This window comes from Molossus molossus, unplaced genomic scaffold, assembly GCF_014108415.1.
Source record: "Molossus molossus isolate mMolMol1 unplaced genomic scaffold, mMolMol1.p scaffold_m16_p_2, whole genome shotgun sequence".
Lineage (NCBI taxonomy): Eukaryota > Metazoa > Chordata > Mammalia > Chiroptera > Molossidae > Molossus > Molossus molossus.
Window position 1 is genome coordinate 63,195,389 of NW_023425355.1, and position 20,023 is coordinate 63,215,411.

Below are 20,023 nucleotides of genomic sequence, written 5' to 3' on the forward strand. Positions count from 1 at the left end.
CGGGACCTGGACCTGGACCGCCCGCCTGGGCCAGATCGGCGGTCGCAGGCAGCGGGCCAGGCCAGCACCCAGGCAAGGGCGGGGTGGGTGGCCATATACCGAACCGAACCGGGGACTCCGGTGGTCCGGGCGCGGGCCGAATCCGGACCGGGCCGAGTTGGGTGGCGAAGTAGGACGTGGATTCGGGGGCGGGGCTCCGCGGGAGGGGGAAATCAGGCCCGGCTGGACCGGCCTGGGCGTGGGGGCGGGGGGCGAGTTCGGGGCACTTGCTGGGCTCCGGACCGAGCTGTAGGGCGGGGCGGCGCTAGGGGCTGGGTCGGACCCGCGGGGTGAGGGCGAGGGGAGGGGGAGCGGGGGGTGGAGTAGGGGCGTGGAGTTGCGAGCGGGGTCTGGCCTCTGCCGGGGGCGAAGGTAGATCCGCGGGGCCGCCAGCGGAGGGAGGGAGGCCCGCAGCAGCGCAGCAGCGGGGAAGGCCAGCTTCCGCGGAGTTTGTGCCCGGGCTTCCCGGGCTCCCGCCGCCTCAAGCGCACAAATGGGGCTAGGGGACTGACTGGTAAGCAACTACGAGTGTTGAACGGTGTTCAGCGGCAATTCAGGGAAAATTGAGGAAAAGACAATTATACCAAACCTCCCACCCACTTCTTAGCATCTGGATTCTGCTCACAGGGGGCCTAGGACCCTCCCCGCCACAACCCTTTGACTCTCCAGCACTCCCACCGCTTCCCCCATCCTTTGGCCATCTGACTCTCTTAGGGGTATATGTTTGAGGGTGGAGGAGTATACTTTTCCTTCCGCCACGGCAGCCTAGTTCGTATCTTATTCTTACATGTAGCGTCGCTTCGAGTCGCGTGGACATTAAGGTTTAGATAATCTACTACCAACCAACCTCCCCCAAATGATTTGATGGCTTTTAAGGAAAGGGACGAACCCCGAATTTCCATGCCCTGGGTGAGGTTTGAGGATTGGGATTCACCTCCCCAGCTCACTTCCACTACAACCCCTTTCCTTATGAGCTATTTCCACGGGGAAACGAACTTGAGTGGGGGGAAACGAGAGTATTAATGTGCTTCTCTATCTCTACACAGGGTCGGTGTGCCAAGGACGGCTAGTCTCAGAGGGAAAGTAGCCACTGGTCCAACTCGGGTCGCCCCCACTACTACCTCGGTGAGGGGGACAACGATAAGAAGGGGATACTGGTGGTAGGGACCCATCATAAGGGAGCTGGCTGGGTAGTCGCTCCAGGAGGGACTTCGTTTCTTGGCGGGGAGGGAGACGCGAGCCTGGGCTTCAGGGGAGGGATTCCGGGTAGGGAGATGGAGGGGTGGCGACGACGGGGGGTGGGGGGTGGCGGGAAGATGAGGGGAGTCACGCCCTGTCAGCAAGGGGAGCCTCCCTCAGACCCTTGGGAGAAGAGGACTCAATGCGTCTGCTCTGTGATGCCCAGCTGGGAAGATCTGGGGTCTCTGGATTTGCACACTGTATCAGGCACCAGTGGCCTGAGAAAGTCAGGTCGGGCATAAGGTGGAGAACGTTGGAAGAAGGAGAACCCTTAGGCCTTGGTGCACTGATCTTTTCCTTTCCTAAATCTCCCCCTTCCAGGGGCGTCGAGGGGGGGGGGCCGTGGGGCTCTTGCAGCCCCTCAGATTTAGCTCTTCCGCCTTTTTCGGGAGTCTAGCTTTTTGCCTGGCTTGCTTCAGCCACCGCTGCCTCCCTCTCCGGAATCCGCTCGGTCCTCGCAGTGATCCCCCTCCTTTTCCCCTCCCCTCCCCTCCCAGTGTCACCGGGGCTGCTTGGCTCTGCCCCCTTTGCTGCCGCTTGCTCCCTGCTTTCGTCCCTCCCTCTCTCGCTTACTCCCTCCCTTAGCCTCCTCCTCCCCATTCCTCCCCCAGGACAGGCGGCATTCTGGGAGTTGTAGTCCCATGGAGCCGGGGATGGCGCCGCCCGCGGACCCCGCCGGACTCCACTTCCCGTCGAGCCCTGCGACCGGCACCCACTCCACCAGGCTTCGCTCGCACACACCAGACACACACACACCGCTCTCCCCTTCACTCTTTCGCTCGCCGCGGTTGCTGCCAGTGTGTGGCTCTGTCTCTCCTCCGCTTTACTGAGCCCTCCCTTCTTCCTCTCAGTTCCTAGAGTCCGACCGCCGCCGCCGCGGAGAGAGACGAGAAAGAGGTCGGTGGCGATAAGGAGCGGAGGGGGCATCAGATCCGGGCAGTATAAGGCGGGTGGAGGTACTGAGGGGGTAAGAGAGAGCCGGGGTGGCGGCCTGAGCCTCCCCGCGGAGCCGACCCGGGAACAGGTGCGTCTTTTTTTTCTCTCCCCCAACCCCTCCACCCCTTTTGGCTCCCCGGCTTTTTCTTATCCCCCCCCGCCCCGTTTCTTTTCATCTTAAGCCTTTCCTCAACCTTGTCCCTTCTTCTCCCCGTGGCCGCTCAGCTACCCCCCGGGGGCGCCGTCCTCTTCGTGTCCCCGGACGGACGTCGTGCTCTCTGGAGCTTGCTCTCTTCTCGCCCCTCCCTTCGGGACTGCTCCTCTCCACTTCCCACCTTCGTACCCCATTCCTGCCCTACCCTACCCCCACCTCACCCCTCTCCCTCAGCCAGGTGAGACTTGTTCGCTAGGATTTGAAAGAGTCTTCTCACCGGCTGGGCGGGGGTCTCCATGGAAACGGGGGGTCTGGTTGATTGTAGGGGGGGAAACCATTGGAATTACCCCACTCCTCAGAAAAGGAGGTGGAGGCTACGGTTTTGTTAACTACCTGGCCCCAACCCCCAGATCCAGGGATCCGACGATCTGAAGGGAGGGTGGCCAGTAGGGCTGGTAGAGAAAGGTCTTGTTTTTTTTTGGGGGGGGGATACTGTCCGTGATGAAGTCTTTAAGAGACCGGGAGAAAATACCTTCCAATCTCAGAGGGGAGGTGCGACGGGTGCTCTTCAGGGCTGCGTTCTCCCCAGTGTTGGGGTGCAGGAACCGTAGGGTAAGGGGTACCCCTAGGTGGTGGTGGGGCCTGGGTTCGGGAGTGGGAGTGCTGTGATGGGGGCAGGGGCAATTATCCGAGTCCCTGGAAAAAAGGCGGGGGATGACTTCGGAGCGCCCTGGCCCCGCTGCCCTCGCTTTACGAGCGGGGCCCGCCAGGCCGGGCGCAGCAGGAAGGGGGTCTTAAATGGAAGGGGGATGAGATGGGGGCAATTCCCACTAGCCCCGGCAAGCCAGGGGGGAAACCCGGCGTGCAAGCTCTCTGCCCGCTTCGCGCCAGGCCTGGAGGCAAGTGGTTTGAGAGCAAAGCCGAGGGCTGGGAAGGAGGGAGGCTCCGGTTACGGGGCTGGGTTTCGGGATCAGGGGCAATTCCCCAGCCCTTGGAGAAGGAGGGCGAGGGATGGCCGGGAACCCCAGGGCTCCCCCACCCTGGTCCTTAGGGGCGTGAGGAATGGACAGCAGGCCCAGTGGAGCTGGATTTGAGCGGATCGCGGCTGGGGCGTGGGGGTGCTTAGCGGTGGGTTTGGAGGGGGGAGCAGTCCGGCAGCGGGGCGGGCGGGCGGGGCGTGGGGCTCCGGCGGGCGGCGGGGCGGGGCCGGGGCGGCGGCGCCACCGCCGCCGCCGCCGCTCCTCCTGCTGGGGCCGCCGCAGCCGTTGCCGCCGCTGCCGCCGCTTCTGGGCGGGGAACCGAGGCCAGAGGGAGTCCCGTGCCGGGGCAGAGGGCGCAGGCTGAGCACGGTGGGGAAGGGGCAGTCCTGGGGGCGGGAGCAGGCAGGGGGGGTGGAGCCCCGACGGGGGGCGGTACGAGCCGCGACCAAGACCACGGAGAGCCCTGGGGCCGGTGCCGGTGCGTGGAGAACGAGGTGCTGGGAGAAGGAAGGAGTGTGTGTGTGTGTGTGGGGGGATTTGGTCCCGCGACGGATCTCGTGGGCTTGACTCCTCGTGGTTGTTCTTCGGGACGGAACCCTGCAGGGGCGCCCATTAGCCCTGGAAGGGATCGGGATGTGAACTGGACGGTGGAGGGGGCCTTCCTCTTCAGGGTCCCGCCGAGAGGAAGACTGGGCCAGAGGGACGTCCGGGGCAAGGCTGGGAGGAGCTGGCCGCACCTCAGCTGGGGATTTCATGTTATGGAGGTGCGGGAGATTGCTGTGGGGAAAGATGTGGTTGAGGGGAAAGGTGGGAGGGAAGCTCACCGTAAGCCAGTAAGACCAACAGCACAGGGCAGTGGGGGTGCCCTTCTGTTCCGCCCACACCTCCCCCCTTCCCCAGTGGAAGCACTATGTTTTGTTTTATTGTTTTGAAATGTTAAACGTTGGCTGTAGAAGCTGTCGACGTGGAGATACTTAAGCATTCTTGGTGTGTGCCAGAGTAGACGGTAAGGAAAGGCATCTTTTGCCTAGGACCCATCTAACCCAGGATTTAGGACCTCTTTAGGTGAGTGTGGGAAGGGGGCCTGGCAACTTGTGTGATAGCTGAATACTCTCAAGGCAGTTTGTAGGTCGTCCCCGTGGTACAGAGGTGGGATATTATTGCAAAAGTCTTTGGTGAGACTTCTGGAGGTGCAGCTGTAGATTAGCATTACCCTCATAGCACAGTGTGGAAGGGGCAGCCCTGGGGGCAGGAGCAGGCTCACGCTGTTGAAACGTTTTTGGGGGGAAATGAAGGGAGGATAGATTTTGGGTTCTGAGTAGATTAGGTTGATAATAATATTCCAAGGTTGAAGGGACTTTAAAGGTCATCTAGTTCTCTGTTTTCCTCTCCTATCCTTGAAAGTTGGGATAGAGGGAATTTTATTTTGGGGGGAGATGGTAGGCAGCACAATGGAGCAGAGTTTAGTTTAGTACCAGAGTACTCAAATTGGATGGTGATGTCACCATGTGGTACCAAAGAGGATAGTATGTAGGAAGGAAATTTGGAGGATTCCACTGGGGAGTAGATCAGAGGCTCCAAATAGGAGTAAAAGATTGGGGGAGGAACTTGTAAAATTTTGATGGAGAAGCAAAGTTAGTAGGAAAGACTGGAGAGTTAGGAGGATCAGGGAGCTTGGTGACTCGAATCCAGAAAATCCAAAGATTGATACAGAGTTTAGGTGGGACATATCCGTCTTTACTTAGCCATGTGGATATTGATAGACTCATCTTTTACTTATTTTTTTAATCCTTACCCCAGGATATTTCTCCATTGGTTTTCAGATAAAGTAGGAGGGAGGGAGAGAGAGAAACATCAATGGGTCTCACATCTATTTGGTTGCCTCCCCCGTGGCCCTGGTCGGGGGTCCTGGATCGAAATGCAACTGAGATGTATGCCCTTGATTGGAATCGAACCCCAGACTCTTTGGTCTGCGTGCTGATGCTCTAACTGCTGAGCCAAATTGGCCAGGGCTAGACTCATCTTTTGAAAGGGCAACTAAGGCAGCTTCCCTTGGGGTAGATGTGGGGAGTGAGAGGCATAGGCTGTGGGGCACAACTCAAATTAACTTTTAAGAGGGCTGAGGGTGTTACCAGCTTTGCAACAAAGGTAGGCATGTTTCCATTTTGGCTCTGAGAAGTCATTGATAGAGGAAGAGGAGGGGGCTCGGATATCTGAGTTAAGGAGGACTAGTTCTTTAGAATATGCCAACAAAGAAAAGATGGCAAATTGTTGGGTTAGGGCAGAGGAAAGCTGAATCCCTGGTAAGACTCTGCCATTGGAATCTGGATTGGGCAAAGTGGAGGGGAGTTCCAGAAGAAATGGGGGCTGTACCAAGGGCACTCCTAGATCCGACTATTTTGATTTACCAGAAGAGGAGAGGGAGGATCCCTTTCTTCTGCGGCATAGAGTTTCTTGGGAAGCAAAGGGGATTCCTCCAAGGATCTCTTTGCTTTAATCATGCTGCAATTCACTACATAGGGGGAAAAGAAGTTTCATACAGGTGGTAGAGGATCTCATATGAGAAATCTGGATAATGGATTTTAGAGAGGTAGTTCTTTTAGGGGAGCAGAGTTATGAGAGGAAAGAACTTGAACACTAGAAAGAAGGGAGGTAAAAAGAGAAGTCAGGCCCTGGCTGGTTTGGCTCAGCAGTTAGAGTGTTGGCCCTCGGACCAGAGGGTCTTGGGGTTCGGTTCCCAGTTAAGGGCAGGTGCCTGGGTTGCAGGTTTGATCCCCGGTCTCGGTCATGCCCAGTTGATGTATCTCTCATCAGTGTCTGTCTGTCTGTCTGTCTCTCTCTCTCCCCCTTTCTCCCACTCTAAAGTCAATGGAAAAATATCCTCTGGGGAGGATTTAAAAAAAAGAGAAGTCAAGGAGAGGGTTGGTTGGGTAGTGAAGGGGGAAGAAAGGTGATCATCACTGGTCCCATGTTAGGACCAGCTAAGGAAAAAGCAGAACCTTGAACTCTCCAGGATAATGTTTTCCTAAGTAAAGTTTGAAGAAACTTTAAGGCTATTTACACTTCCATGCTGGAATCACAAAGCCTGAAGCAAGAGAGAAGAGAGATCTTGGGTAAAAATAGGGATGGAGAGAAACTGGCATGAAAGAAGAAATAAAAAAATATTTACCCATAAGGAAATAGAGAATCTAGAGATAGTATACAGGCAAAAAAAAAAAAAAAACAGAATTTGAGAGAAAGAAGACATGAATCAAGCTGGTGTCGGAGAAGGTAAAAACTTGCCTTTGGTAGCCACTACCTTGGGAGGGCCAAGGAAGCAGAAGTTAGCTGAGAGCCACAGCTTACAAGTCTTAGCATTAATAAGGATACCGAATGGGGAAAGGAATTCATGGTCCTAAATAGAATGGCCTTGAAAGAAGGAGAAAGTGGGAATACACCAGTTTTCCAGTCTGCAAGTATGAAAAATTCTAGACATAGGGAGGTGAATGATGGAAATTCCAGAGTGAAACAGGATAAAGAACAGTGATCTGAGAGGCTTGGGCCAGAATTAGAGGGTGGGGTAGGGCCATGGAGGACGATCAGGAGTTGGACATCTGGAGTGGTTCATTGATTCTAGACTGAATTAAGTTTGAGATGGAATAGAAGGGCCACAGCAGATAGGGAGTTGTTTTCCAGCATCAACCAGCATCTGGGATTGAGAGAGGAGGAGTTCATGGTTGAGTTGGGTTGGAAAGTGAACCCTAGAGTGGAACAGAGAGAAAGCTGGGGAAGTGGGCATTGTTGATAGGATAAAATAGATAGGAGAAGCCACTGATGATTATGTAAGGGGTATGGAAGACTCTAGACCTTTGAGTTTTTAAAAAGAAAGGACATTTCACTCTGCTGGTGTTGTAGTTAGGTATGAGTCTATGCTTACCAGAAGGTTTGGCTTCAAGACTGCCAAAGAGGGAGGTAATAAGAGACAATCTACCTTTTGGCCACTAGGATGTTAGTAGTTTTACATAGCCTCACACGCAAACTAGGCTTTATTAATGCCAGTTTTTGAATGGTCATCCTTAAAATAATGTAGAAACTGTTCTCTTTCCAAATCTTTCCTTTCTCACTGTTCATAACTTAAAAGCAATCTTTTTTATGATAAAAACTTCCTTATGTGAACTGAAGTTGAATTCTGGTCAACGGTAAGCTTTAACTATTTCTATTCCCATAATTCAAATGTATTCTCTTTCCCTGTTGTTTTTTTTTTAAATATGTTTTTGTTGATTTTTTTAGAGAGAGAGGAAGGGAGAGAGAGATAGAAACATCGATGTGAGAGAGAACATCAATCAACTGCCTCCTGCATGCCCCTCACTGGGGATCGAGCCTACAACCTGGGTATGTGCCCTGACCCAGAATTGAACCAGGATCCATGGGGCGATGTTCAATCCACTGAGCACACTGGCTGGGCTGTTTCCGTTTTTTTTTTTGTTTGTTTGTTTGTTTGTTTTTTAAGCAGAAGCCACCCTTTCCCCATAAAACATTTAAAAATGGATAATTGTTTAAAAAGTGGCTACAGGCTGCATGTCAAGGTCATATTTTCCCTGCTCAATGAATGGTGATGAGTTTGAAGAGAGATTATTTATTATTTGTAAAATGTGGTAATTTTCAGATTTATTTGTAGGAGTATGTGAGGCGGGATGCATCTTTATTTGGATTTTAAGAAGACCTTAATTAAGCTAAGTGTTTGTGAAGAATTGAGAGTACTGATGGGGCAGGCAAAGCTTTGTGTGTTGGGCTTCTTTATTGACTGTCTGCTAGGAAACAAAATTTGGTTACCTCATTGCTAAGGTATGCCTAGAAATCTTACTGTTAGTGCCATTTAAGGGTACAGTTGAGTTTTATAATGCTGATGTCCAGGGATAGAGAACAAGCAGTTTTTGTATTTTCTATTTTTCCAAGTTCTTTAGAGAAGTGCACTGTACGTGACCCTAATCCCTGAGAGGAGGCAGTTTACTGTCTACCTGGACCCATGAGGTGCTTAGATATCTTTTGGTGATGAGGCTTTACTTGGTTTAATTTCATTGTACCATATGGGTTAGTATCTTACAGTGGTTCTTAAATTTTAGCATGCATTAGAATTATGTGGGACTTTGGAGACATATAGCCTCAGGTTAGAGTCCTTTCTCTTCTACTTCCTAGCTGGATGGTAGGATGCAAGTCAGTTAACTTTCTTGAATCTCAGTTTGTTCATCTATAAAATGGAGATGATAATCCCAGTCTCGTAGGGCTATTAGGATTATATGAGATGATGTGTATAGTGTCAGGTCCATATCAGGTTCCCAATAAATGACATCTGTTATTATGTTATAGTCTAGTTTTTCTTATTCAATTGTGTCCTACAACAGTACCTTTTATGTTATACTATGGTAAACTTGATTCCTGAGCACTCCCCTTATATCTTGATTCTCCTTGCTCTTTCTCCACATTCCTGTTGTATTAGTACATATTTAGCATTTACAATGTGGTAGGAAGAAATAGCTTGGCTCATCACCACATTATTGCATCCATCTTTGAGGTGGAAGTGGAAGCTTCTTTAACAGCTGTGGTATAACACTGTTCAGTATTTCAGGGCAGGTACTGATGAGTGTATATCCAGTTGCAACTTCAGGGGACATTTTGGGCCATGCTAAAAAAAATGACCCCAAGCCTAGTTTACTGGGGGTGACATTTTGAAAAACCATTGCTTTCTGAAAAGGGCTGCTGTGTTTAATTATGACTGGTTGGGCTTTCCAGCTGTCTCTGACATCTGGAAGTTCTACAAAGCTGGTATATAGAGCATGGACTTGGTATGGCTCTGTGAAAAGGATGTTCATCAGAAATTGAATGGGAGAGAATAACATCTCAAATAGCTCAGGTACCACCAAAACAAACTTCTGAGCAGAGAAAAAAGGTGGGCTGTAAAATAGAGTCAGTCTTTTTCTGTAGCGAGAGTGGACTTTGATGCCAACAGTCAGTTCTACCAGTAAAGGGAAAGAGTGATAGCAGGTCAGTTTAAAACAGATGAGTTGCCCTGGCCGGTTTGGCTCAGTGGTTAGAGCGTCGGCCTGTGGTCCAGAGAGACCCGGGTTCGGTTCCCACTGAGGGCACGTACCTTGGTTGCAGTTTGTCCCTGGCCCTGGTTGGGTCGTGGGGGTGGCAGCCACTCGGTATATCCCTTTCATTCGATGTTTCGCTCTCTCTCTCTTCCTCTCTCTCCCTCCCACTCTATCTGAACAACAACAACAACAACAACAACAAAAACAGATGAGTTAACAAATTACAATTGACCCTTGGACAATGTAGGGGTTAGGGGCACCGATCCTGCACAGTCAAAAATTTGAGTATGACTTTTGACTCTCCAAAAACTTAAATATAGTTGTCCCTTGGTATCTGCAGGGGATTGATTCCAGGGCCCCCCACAGACACCAAAATCTGTACATGCTCAAGTCCCTTATATAAAATAGTGTAGAACAATGCATATAGTCAGTCCTCTGTATCTGTGGATTCCCAAACTTGGATGGAAAATACTATTTTTGGTACCTGGTAAGTTAAATCAAAGGATATGGAGGGCCAACTGTATATTTGTTGAAAAAAATCTACATATAAATGGACCTGAGCAGTTCAAATGTATTGTTCAAGAGTCAACTATAATTTTGTTGACTGCAAATGTATAATTCTCTATCTGATCCCCCCCAGCAGATTTATATTCTGCTTATGCAAATATTAAAATGAGTTGTTCCTTGAACACACATCTACTATAAGTTGGCTGGGTTTAACAATTAGCTGTGGCTAAACATTCAGATACTTGGAAGTTGATTTTATTGTTTTGCCCCACCCAATTAAAGTAATCAGTTGATTTATTTTTTTTTCTTTATTGATTTTATAGAGAGAAAGGAAGGGAGAGGGAGAGATAGAACATTGATGAGAGAGCATGGATTGGCCACCTCCTGCATGCCCCCGACTGGGGATTTGGCCCATAACCTGGGCATGTGCCCCGACCTGGAATCAAACTGGTGACCTCTTTGGTGCTTAGGTTGACATTCAACCACTGAGCCACACCAGCTGGGCTGTTTATTTATTTTCTTAATCCTCACCCGAGGAAATTTTTCCATTTATCTTCAGCTAAAGTGGGAGAGAGAGAGAAAGAAACATTGACAGGAGAGACGGATGTTGACTGGTTGCCTCCCACATGACTCCGACCAGGGCTGGGGACCGAACCGGAGCCAAGGTACATGCCTTTGACTGGAATCAAACTCTAGACTCTTTGGTCCGCGGGCTGATGCTCTAACCTCTGAGCCAAACCGGCCAGGGCATATTTTATTTCTGTGATTGTCTCTATTGTGGAACTAAGAAACAAAAAAAGAGAAAGTTTAAGAGAGCAAGGGAAGTAAAAGGAATCCATAGGCCCCATGCTTTTTATACAGGATTCTTGGTTGCCATATGACATGGAGAAGATTTCAGTTTGTTCCAGTATTTTAGCAAGTATTTATTGAGTACCTATTGTGTGCTTTGTATCATGCTAGACAATATTAGGAGGGCAATGAAAAGAAATAGAAAATATTTTGCCCTAGCCCATATGGCTAAGTTGGTTGGAGCATCGTCCCCGCACACTGGAAGGTTGTTGGTTTGATCCTAGGTTGGGGCATGTATGGAAGGCAACCAGTCAATGTTCTCTCTCACATTGATGTTTCTATCTCTCTCTCTCCCCCTCCCTTCCTCCTTCTATCTCCCCTCCTTCCCCTCTCTCTAAAATTCAATAAGCATGTCCTTAGGTGAGAATTAAAAAAAAAAGAAGTCTAAAATATTCTTTCTTGCCTTAAGGGACCTGTAGACTGGTAGCAGGTTGAGCCAATATTGACAGTTTGAAATTGTGTGAGCTAATAGTGTGTGTGCGTGTGTGTGTGTGTGCGCGTGTGCACGCGCGCGCGCGCGCCTTTGAATGAGTAATATATATAAAATGAGTTGAGCCCATAGTCTGGGGTGAGGGAATAGAAGAAATAGCCTGATAATGACCTCTCTAAATATTTGTGTAAGAGGTCCAGGAGACTTAAAAAAAGCCAAAGTTTGGTGAGGAGGACTCCTCTTTCGATAAAAAATTCCATGTCATGAATACAGTATGTTAAAATGGAGAGAGCTGAGGGCCACTGTCATAGTCCATGGCAGGGAGGACACAGAAGCATCACAAAAGGGATTCAAGTCTTAAATTACAGTGACTCAACTTTGGAATGGGAAAGACACACAAATATTCACGTGACCCTACTGAAGACCAAGACTGAGGATCTAGTAGAAGTGAGAAGTGCTCAAAAAATGACTGGTTACTTAGAGTGACATTTTGAGGTGGCTTTGCATTTTGAAAAGGACTGATTAATTTTGTAGTGATTGCTTAGGTTTTCTTGATATCTATGACATCTAGAAATTGTACAAAATCTTGTAGTTAGATCCTAGATCTAGTATAAAGATGTGATGAGGTGTTTTTCTTAAATGGAGTAAATTAATTTCCTTGCAGCAGGAAATGGAAGTGAATACTATTTGAAAAAATATCATGGCAGTGGGTAGAAGAACTACATCGACTTGGTAGCATGAAAATATAAATGAGGGTCCTGGCCGGTTTGGCTCAGTGGTTGGAGCGTTGGCCCTTGGATTGAAGGGTCGTGGGTTCAATTCCCAATCAGGAGCATGTACCTGGGTTGCAGGATTGATCCCTAGCCCTAGTCTGGGTCATGCGGAAGGGCAGCCAATCGATGTGTCTCTCTTGCATGGATGTTTCTCTCCCCCTTCCTCCCTTCCTTCCACTCTATCTAAAAAAGTCAATGGAAAAAAATATCCTCAGGTGAGAATTATTAAAATAAGGAAATATAAATGAGAGATTAAAACTTTTGAGTTTGCTTATTTCATTGTTGGAACTGATTACCTTTGGTCCTTTCAAATACTTTCGTGTTATTCTCAGTTTTAATTAGGGACTAGTTTATTCTCATTTTGCAGATGACATAGTAAATGGATATAGTGAGGTACCTGAGATGGTTGAGAAGTAGGGGCTGAAGATGCTCTCCAAATTTTCCCCCCACCTGAGTATATCACACTTCAAGGGTGTTGCTGCTCTGTGATTAGAGCATTCCAAATGGATTTTGGCAGTTTTTAAGCATTAGATTGAATGGATGGAGATTCCACCCTAGTGAGGACATTGAAAGGGGTGTGGTTTGGGTTGAAAAAGGTTTGGATGGTAATGCTCATGGAAGAAGAGTTCCAGTGAGATTGTAAGCCCTGGCCACTCCATTGAGATGAATGTCTGGCCTCCCATGGTGACTATTGGAGGTAACTACATTCATTTAAATGGGTAAGCTCTCATGTATTGAACAGATAGTTAACATTCCTTTGTTTCTGGTCTCATAAATGTTTATAGCAGGGTTTTTTTAATTTTATTTTTATTTTTAAAATTTTTGTTTTCTATTTATTGATTTTAGAGGGGGGGCGGGAGAGTGAGTAAACTGGCACAAACATTGATTTGTTGTTCCATTTAGTCATGTACTTACTAATTCCTGCATGTGACGTGACCAGGGATGGAACCCTCAACCCTGGTTTATAGGGATGAAGCTTCAACCATCTAAGCTACCCGGCCAGGGCTATGGGCAAGGTTTTTAAAGATGGAGGTACCCAAGTGGTCTATGAAGTTGTCCATGCTAGAGCTGTGTACAGGCAACTACTTAGCCCTCTCGTTAAATTACAGGAATTACTGTATCTGGGCACAGGATCCAATGTCCCTTGTAAGACTGATCCCTTGGGATAAAACCAGTGGAAATATTTAGATAGCAAAAACAAACAAAAAAACAGGGGAACTAGAAAGTGCTAGAACAGATTGTCTGACAGAAGGTTGAGATGAACAGTGCAAAGGGCCTCCTTTAAATTGCCCAATGGATTATTTACTGTTGATTTTGTGTGTGTATATGTTTGTATGTGGTTATAGAGGAAACTGTTTTTCATGAAGGGAAGCAAAGTAAAGTGATTAGGTAGGGAAGTAAAGTATGGTAAGGGAAGAGGAGGGGATATAGATACAGGGGGGAATGCTGATGAGAATATTAGAATACCCTCATATGGTAAATTAGTAAATTAGAACAATTTACATTGGATAACTTCTTCATTAGAGGGTTGAGGTTTGGCATATATAATTAAGTAGGGAAAACAGGAATGTTAGTCTCTTGTTGAATACACATGGAAGAAGGCAGTGACAAGAAGGGTAAGATCTGTGGTAGGGGTTCCATATCTAAAGCAGGTAAAGTTATTCTTTTTTTTATTCTCACCCGAGGACTTTTTTGCATTTATCTTCAGATAGAGCGGGAGGGAGAGAGGGAGGAAGAGAGAGAGAGAAACATCAACGTGAGAGAGACATATTGACTGGTTGCCACCCACACGACCCCACCTGGGGCCGGGGACAAACTGCAACCGAGGTATGTGCCCTTAGCGGGAACCGAACCCAGGACTCTCCGGTCAAGGGCCGACACTCTAACAACTGAGCCAAACCAGCCAGAGTGGTAAAGTTATTTTTATTGGGTATGTGTACACTTTCCTATTGAAAACAATAATTTGAAGATGTTTTGACCTCTCTCTAAAGGCACTGTGGTGACTGGGTGTCATGGCCTCTTCACTTTAGCTCTAGGATTTCAATGTCAATAGTCTCTTGGATCTCCTTGGATGTATCTTAGATGTTGCTTTTCCCAAAGTGGGGTAATGGGTGGTCTCTTCTTTGCTTCTGTGAAGTTTGAATGTGAATGTCTCTATCTAATGGGCACTTCACCCAGAGCTCTAGATTTCTATTGGAGCAGTAGGTCCCAAAGTTGGTTTTCTTTACTCATTACTCATCACTGACCCAACCCTCCTTCATAAACTGTCTACTGGCCATGCCTATCCTCTGGAGGATAGACTCAGGACCAGACTTCAAGATGAATATTTTCTGGCTCTCATTTTTTAAAGTCATAATTGCTTCCAGGTCACCAGGCACTGTGAACCAAAGAAGCCTGGGGAGTACTTCCAGATTTAGTTTAACTGAGACCTTTTTTTTTTTTTTTTTTTTTTATCAGATAGAGTAGGAGGGAGAGAGAGAGAAACATCAATGTGAAAGAGACACATCGAGTGGTTGCCACCCACACGCACCCCAACCGGGGCCCGGGACAAATTGCAACCGAGATACGTACCCTTAGCGGGAACTGAACCCGGGACTCTCTGGTCCATGGGTCGACACTCTAACCGCTGAGCCAAACCGGTCAGGGCTAACTGAGACCTTAATCTTGAGTTTCTAATTTACTGTCTTGATGGTAGAGTCCAACCGTGAAGAAATGGGCAGGTTTCATGCTGTGTTGTTCATGATTTGATTCTGGGGAACTTGTCCACTGGATGCACAACCTGTCTGGTCATTTTCAAGGTTAACTTTTTATTTTATTTGTTTATTTATTTATTTTTGTTAATACTCACCCGAGGATATTTTTTCCATTGATTTTTAGACAGAGTGAAGGGAGTGAGGGAGGTGAGGGAGAGAGAGAAACATCAATGCAAGAGAGACACATTGATTGGCTGCCTCCTGCACACAACTCCAACTGGGGCTGGGGGTCGAACTCGCAACCCAGTTACACACCGTTGACTGGGAATTGAATCTGAGACCCTTTGGTACACAGGCCGACGCTCCAACCAGGGCTCAAGGTTAATTTTTTAAACAGTGTCTACCTTGGCCCGGCTGGTGTGGCTCAGTGGTTGAGCGTCGACCCATGCACTAAGAGGTCATCAGTTTGATTCCCAGTCAGGGCACATGCCCAGGTTGTGGGCCAAATCTCCAGTGGGGGGCATGCAGGAGGCAGCCAGTTGATGTTCTCTTTCGTCGATGTTTCTCTCTCTCTCTCTCTCAAATCAATAAAGAAAAAAAAATGTCTGCCTTGGTAAAAAGCATTTGTCAGATAGGGATGCTGTATTACCTCCCTTTGTGTTCTTGTCTTCTTCATATGTATGACAACCATTCTTAGCTTGTAGTTGTGAAATCTGCTTCTTTGGGTATCTTCATTTCAAAACAAACCCAAAAAACTCTACACAATTATAAAATCTTCTTGGAGATTTTACTGCTGCCTGCCTCCTATTACCAATTCCCCTTAACCTTGACTAGGGCTCTGATTTGATATTCTCTCCCTTTTGATAACATATTCTCTCTAAACTTTTCTAAAATGTCTGTCTTCAGTGCTTCCCCACAATGTTTCAGTTTGGCCCATGATGGTGAAATATTTCAGGTTCCCCTATTTTATTTTTTCCCTTTTGGTTGTTACATCCTATGGGCTTCTCTTTTATGCCTTTCTAGCATTTTTTTTTCTTTTGGATTTTTTTTTGGCAGAAAGATTTTTGCTTCATTATGGTTTCTCTTCTACTACCTGCTCTCCTTCAGCTTAGGTGCTATTTTCACATTTAAAAGTTACTGTTGCCTGGCCAGTGTGGCTCAGCAGTTGCGTGTTGACCCATGCATTAAGAGATCGCTGGTTTGATTCCTGGTTGGGACACATGTCCAAGTTGTGGGCCTGATCCCCAGTGGGGGGCATGCAGGAGGCAGCCAATCAATGTTCTCTCTCATTGAAGTTTCCATCTCTCTCTCCGTCTCTTCCTCTGTCTCTCTAGTATATCAATAAAGGAAAAAAACCATTTTAAAAAAAAAGTTATTGTTCTCCTAATAGTCTATTTTCTTTTTGTTTTTTCTTGTTTCGTAATGTGGTGGTTATGTCAGGCTACCTACTCTCTGCTGCCTGCTTATTGGATTCATTCTCTTGGATCTTGGTCAGTCCTTCTACTTATGTGTACATGTGCCTCCTAAATTGAAAAGTTTTATTTATTGTTTTGTGTTTGTTTTTTTTTTCCAGCCACACTTAACACTTCGGGTTGCTGGAGCAAGTGCTCTCTTTTGATCTCATCATGAGTTGGATGTGTCTTTTCAGTTTTTCATAGTGGTCCGACTGCCTTCTGGGCAGTGACCAGCATTTGATTCTGGGATCATGCAGCTGTTCATTTCTTAATAATTATATGGTTGTAACATCTGGGAAAATCATTTGAGGTATTTCATATCCTTGTACCTATGCTTCCTGGGTCACATGGGGTTACCAGGTTTCTTCTAAGTTCCTTTTAAGAATTTTGCCTTTTGCCTTTGATGTGATGGTTACCATCAGAGAGGGAGTGAGAGTGAGAGATTGAGAATACACACCACACATGAATGCAGGTGCTATGAGCAAAAGCAAGTGGTATATGAGTGTGTACACCATCAGAACCTACTAAGTATGGCATGTCTATAAGGATTTTCCTTTTACTCTCCTCGCTTGAGAAGTAGTGTACAGAGTGTTTAGTGATTTGATTGGACATGCTAGTGACAAAACAAAACCCTAGGTCTATTGAATTAGAAACCATAGGGCTGGCACCTACACTTCTTGTGTTTTTGTTTGTTTGTTTTTGTTAATCCTCACCTGAGGATATTTTTCCATTGATTTTCCTTTTTAGAGAGAGTAGAAGGGAGAGAGGGAGGGGTAGTGAGAAAGAAATAAACATTGATGTGAGAGAGACGCATTAATTGGTTGCCTTCTTCATGTGCCCTGACCGGGGCCGGGGGTCGAACCTGCAACCCAGGTATGAGCCCTTGACTCATATGGAACCTGACTGGGAATGGAACCTGAGACCCTTTGATGTGCAGGCCGACATTCTAACCACCGAGCTACACTGGCCAGGGTTATAATTCTTGTGATTTGAACAAGCTCCTCAGTGATCCTTACTTGGGAAACATTGGTGTCTGTTGGCCATCTTGACTCCTGTCCTGTGTGGGTATTGATTCCATCAGTGCTTCTTTAAAAGTTTCTTTTGTTTACTCTCTGGCTCGGGAGGACCTGTCTTGCCTTGCCTAGTGTAGACCACTTAGCTGGATTCTTTCCTGCCTGTGCTTTCTATCCCTCCATGCCCCTCCCCTGAAAAGGCTACTGTTAAATTAGCAGTAGTGGGCTTCACATAGGAAGAGGTGCTGCTCTGGCAAAATTATAATTCAAGACCAAGATTTAAGCAGATGCTCCCTCTTTGGGAGCTTATGAAAATGGGTTGTCCAGTATCAGTTTTGCTCTCTAGGTAGTCATAAAATGTGTATAGTGTGGTAATTATTTTGGTTTTTACTTGTTTTTCTATTTGTGGTTATTTTGTATTTTTGGGGGGATTCTAAAAACTCCTTTATCTTGGTGATGATAATTTATATGTTGTTCTGTTTCCAAATGCCAGGATTTCCCCCTCTGATTTCTGTCCCAGGCCCTACATGACTTTTATTTGTTGCCTACAAGTATTCAGGTAGCCACTAAAACTCGTAATTCATGTTGAAATTCATCTTATGGCAAGAATGGCCCCTTCCATCACTGGAGTCTTTTAATGCTTCAGAGGGAGAAAAGGTAAAAAAAAAAGTACCTGGTGTATTAGCCAGCAGGCTGAACTGTTGTTTCTTAAACTGGGATATTCCAAGGTATTCTAAGAAACAGTCAAAACTTGATTAACCAGGATGTTCAGGGAATGGGATCCTAGTGAACTGATGTGAAGCAGACAGTCAATCTATTTGTCATACTCCTTGTTGAAATTTTTCTAAAATTATGTGTTAACTCATATATAACTGTTTTTGTAATATTAAAGATAATTTTCAGGAAAGGTAAAATCATGAGTCTGACATAGATAAAAAAATATAAACACATGTTAAAGATTTTATTTTATTCATTAATCAACAAGGGAACCAGAAAGATGTTATAGACGGTTGAAAAGTACAAATTTATATGGAGCAAAGGAATTTAGTTGCAGATGGAGGCAAAACTGGTTTTTCCACAGTGGGGAGGAAAGTCAATCCAAACTCTATGGGACAAGATGGAGTTTGCATATCCATCACTTACCTGCAATTTACAGAGGGGCAAAATAGCTGAAAGACAGTGAACCAAGCTAGGATCAGGCAGCTCCAGAAGGGTGTGCTATAGACAATGCATAGTTTTTTTCATTGAAGTACAACAGTTTTTTTCTGTAATAAGTATGCACGGTGGATACTTTTGGGGTGTTTGATTTTGCTTCTTGTAATTTCTCAGGGTCATCACCTCAATTCTCATCCAGGATTCAGTTCCATATAACATGCATTTACTAATTATTTACTATATGTAAAACATTGCAGAGGAACTAGAGACAAAAAAAAAGAAGGTATTTCTTTACCTTTAACTAATTACCTGGTGTGGGAGACATATGCCACTCCTCCAGCTAACCACACTGTGGAGGAGAATAAAAATCAGTGCTGTGGTAGAGGTAGGAATGAAATGTTTTGGAAACAAAGAGGGAGGAGTTAGTTGACCAGGGGTTGGGGTAGGGAGATGACATTTAAGCTAGGTCTTGAGGGTGACTGAGAAGGGGCACAGGAGAGATCATTTCAGGGTGAGGAAATAGCAGTGTCCTGAAGCTGCATGGCCTGTTAATGGAAGGCCCAGGACGTCAAGGGCAGCAGGAGAATGGCAGGATGTGGCAGAGAAGACAGAGGTTTGAGGCTAAGTCATGGAGGGCCCTGAATGCTGTACTAAGAAACATAGGTTTGATTCTGAAGATGGAAGAAAGCTATTGAAAGCTTTTGAGGAAGTTGGGGATGATGGGATCGAACTGGTACTTTAGAAGATGAATTGATTGTAGAATCAAAAGATTGGAGACAGAGGGACCAGTTAAGAGGCTATTGTAATATTCTGGGTGAAAGATGATGAGGGCCTGCATCAGGGTAGTGGTGAGAGGAGTAGAAGGAGAGGATGGAGATGGCCTTATTAAGACTTGGCTCCTGATTGGATGTGGGCAATGGGGCAGAGGAAAAGTTGGAAACAACCAGGACAATGCTGAAGTTTCCAGGCTAGGGGATAGTGGTGCTACTGACTAAGAGAGGAAATATGCTGGGGGTGTGGGTGGGGTGGGGAGCAGGTTTATGGGAACAGATAATGAGTTCAGTTTGAGACACATTGAGTTTGAGGGGTTCTGTGGACATCCAGTTAATAGTGAGTTGCTGGCAGCTGGAAATTCTGGTCTGAGTCTAAGGAGAGAGGTGAAGGCTGCCGATACAGATTTGGGTGAGTAGAAATGTGGGAACTCATGAGCTGAGAGAGAAGGAGGGGCAGTGCTGACAGATACACATACACACAGGAGGAGAGAGGTGGGCGTAGTAGAGAGCCAGTGGGAGCCAGACTGACTAGAGGAGAACAAGAGAGGACGACAGAGAGGGCGATTGAAGGCCTGAGGTGTGAGGAAAGAGAGTGGGAGGTGAGGGACGGAGGAGGAGGAGGAGGAGGAGGAGGAGGAGGAGGAGGAGGAGGAGGGCGGGAGAGGAAGGAGAGAGTAATGCCTGAGGGAAAAAGAGGAAAGTGAGATAAAGGAGGGAAAGGACCAGGGACAAGAGAGGTGGAGAAAAGAGAGAAAGTTGGAGGAGAGGGGACTGTGCCGGAGAGACAGGAATCAGGGAGAAGAGAAGCTGGGGAGAGGGGAAGAGAGGTGAGGGAATAATCGGGGGAAGAAGAAGGTGATAAGGAGGAATAGAGGGAAGTAGGAGAGAGATTGAGGGGGATGCCTGGTGGGTAGGAAGGGAAGGTGGAGAGAAGGGAAAGAATGGTGGAGGTGAGGA

The 20,023-nt window shown here is 47.0% G+C and overlaps 1 protein-coding gene across 3 annotated transcripts in view; it reads left to right on the top strand.

Annotated features, from left to right (window-relative positions):
* The first annotated feature begins 541 nt into the window (after positions 1–541).
* BCORL1 (BCL6 corepressor like 1) overlaps positions 542–20,023 on the top strand; it is a 67,572-nt gene continuing 48,090 nt past the window's right edge. The window contains exons 1-2 of one of the 3 annotated variants that reach the window (XM_036271537.1): positions 542–553; positions 1,086–1,164. The gene's annotated coding sequence lies outside the window, so the exon portion shown is untranslated. Of the gene's footprint in view, positions 554–1,085; positions 1,165–2,065; positions 2,176–17,690; positions 17,796–20,023 lie in introns of those variants that run through there. The other 2 variants (XM_036271539.1, XM_036271538.1) reach the window with 2 other exon arrangements.